This window comes from Ostrinia nubilalis, chromosome 23, assembly GCF_963855985.1.
Source record: "Ostrinia nubilalis chromosome 23, ilOstNubi1.1, whole genome shotgun sequence".
NCBI classification, from domain to species: Eukaryota; Metazoa; Arthropoda; class Insecta; order Lepidoptera; family Crambidae; genus Ostrinia; species Ostrinia nubilalis.
The window spans coordinates 7,844,700-7,847,301 of record NC_087110.1 but is presented as its reverse complement, the minus strand read 5'-3'; the positions used below and the strand labels follow the sequence as shown (position 1 = coordinate 7,847,301).

The 2,602-nt window shown below is 39.7% G+C and overlaps 1 long non-coding RNA gene across 1 annotated transcript; it reads left to right on the top strand.

Annotated features, from left to right (window-relative positions):
* Positions 1-255: 255 nt before the first annotated feature.
* On the top strand, positions 256-2,166 carry LOC135083460 (uncharacterized). Its single transcript, XR_010259611.1, has 3 exons — positions 256-311; positions 933-1,131; positions 1,830-2,166. It is a non-coding gene; the product is annotated as an uncharacterized LOC135083460 (long non-coding RNA).
* Positions 2,167-2,602: the final 436 nt, after the last annotated feature.

Below are 2,602 nucleotides of genomic sequence, written 5' to 3'. Positions count from 1 at the left end.
AAGGTCGCGGGAGGTGCCTGGATGCGAGCGGCGCAGGATCGGTCTTCGTGGAAATCCTTGGGGGAGGTCTTTGTCCAGCAGTGGATGTCTTTCGGCTGAAACGAACGAACGAACGAATGAACTGAAAATATTAGACGACATAATCATAATAGAAGTATTAACCTTAAAAGTCAAGAGAAATAATTACAGTAATTAACTGTGAAGAATGTGATTTCGATTCTTCATAAAACTCAATTACGGTACTCAGCATAAACTTAATGACTTTTCACCGTAATGAGATTTTATGAAGAAAATAATAATGTTCGCATTGAGTAAGTATAGTTTTTCTTCATCATATTTTCTGTATACTTTAATTAATTATATTGACCTTTACAGATCACAAGGTGGACAGATGACCTTATGTAGTTTGCGGTAACGCACTGGATGAAGGACGCGCAACTAGATAATCTGGAAAACATTGGCGGAGGCCTATGTTCAGCAGCGGACGTCCTGTAGCTGAATTGGTGGTGATGAACGATATTGACTTATTCCTCTTAAAATTACCTGTATTAGACTACCCACTCCAGAGACAAACGGAGGATTGGCCTCCCCATGCTGGCCACAACCTTCCCACTGAAGAATTATCCATTCATCATAATCATCATCATCATTTCAGCCATAGGACGTCCACTGCTGAAAATAGGCCTCCCCCAATTTTTCCCATATTGATCGATTGATAGCGGCCTGAGTCCAGCGCCTTCCTGCTACCTTTATGATATCGACGGTCCACTTTGTGGTGTGGACGTCCCACACTGCGTTTTCCGGTACGCGGCCTCCGCTCCAGAACCTTGCTGCCCCATCGGCCGTCAGTTCTGCATACCATGTGCCCGCCCATTGCCACTTCAGCTTGCTAATCCGTTTGTTATTATTATAGTTATCCATTACTTTTTCAGTATTATTGGCCCTAATACCTCCTGCACATCAACATTATTTACTGGACGATCTGCCATATTTGGAAGACCAGAACTGTGGCGAGTGCGAGCGCTTGTACGCACCGGTATGTGGAACTGACAATAGAACGTACATAAATATTTGTAAAATGAACTGCTACGCATTTTTAGCACCACCTGAAGCTAGACCTAAAATTTTCATGTAAGTAAGTAAGTACTGGAATACAGTAGACATAGTTATTCGTAGTGCCAACGAATTAGCAAGCTGAAGTGGCAATGGGCAGGGCACATAATACGCAGAACTGACGGCTAATGTGGCAGCAAGGTTCTAGAGTGGAGGCCCACGTACTAGAAAGCACAGCGTCGTAGGACGTTCACCCACAAAGTAGGCCGGCGACATCATAAAGGTAGCAAGAAGGCGCTGGATGCAGGCCGCCACCAACCAGCTATTGTGGAAATCATTGGGGGAAGTCTGTGTTCAGCAGTGGACGTCCTATAGCTAAAATGATGATGATAATGACTTGTAGTGACGATTTTTTCACGTCGCTCTTACGTTTTACCCACGTTACATTCACGTCGCACTGCACTGCTGACTATACACTGACTTAAAGCACAAAATGAAGTTTATTGCATATTATAATAATATTCAATATACCTACATAATTATGTACTTCTAGTTCAATTTATGAAACTTTTTACTTAATGGAGGTCGACCAAACTATCAGCCGATAAAAGTATGTAATTTAGTCTATGGGGATCCTTAATTGTAGAATTCGGTTGTCGATTACTTTAGAGTAATTTGGAACTGATTATCATGTTATGTTATTGTAAAGTGACCTTTACTATCTGGATAAATAACATTTTTTTATGATTAAAGAAATCAATTTCCTTATTTTTTAGGTACGGACCTTGCGTATTATCTGGACGAAGAACCGATATAATAGGCTACAATGAAACTTTTCCTATGAACGAAACTGAAATATCTATACAAAAATTCGAGGACAAAAATGATAGTATGTCCTTCACTCCGATTGATCCTTCAAGAAAAACTAAACCGACTGAAAGAACATTGAAGAAATTCACAAAACCTGTAGATTTTGATGAATATTGAAGACTTTAAATATTAAGGTGTACATTAATGTTATAGGTATAGATAAATATTTATAAAAACTACAGGGGAAAATATTATTTCATGGATTAGTCGACAAAAATTATACGATACACTGGCTTAAGTGGCTTACCAGTGTTTTCATTACTCTAAACATAATGTCAAATTAATAACCTAATTTGTTCAAATTATTTTACTTTTCCACGTACCGGAAAGCGCAACGTCAACCCACGGATGCAGGCCGCCACCAACCGGCCATTGTGGAAATCATTGGGGGAGGCCTATGTTCAGCAGTGGACGTCGGCTGAAATGATGATGATGATGATTTTACTGTTCCCAACGATCTTCAATTCTTGGTTTTATAATACATAGTTGTTGTTTGGTGGCATAGAGCTTATCAAGTATTAACTCTTCAAAACTCATTACCAAATGGGCTACCTACAACTAGCGTAGTCCTTTCTAATTTGTTTCAGCCTTTCTTTTGTAAACAATGAGCGCTCTTTTGTGTTTACGCATTTCAAGCGAAATTAAAACTCGGGGAAATTTCCTCAACTCTAAAGGTAGG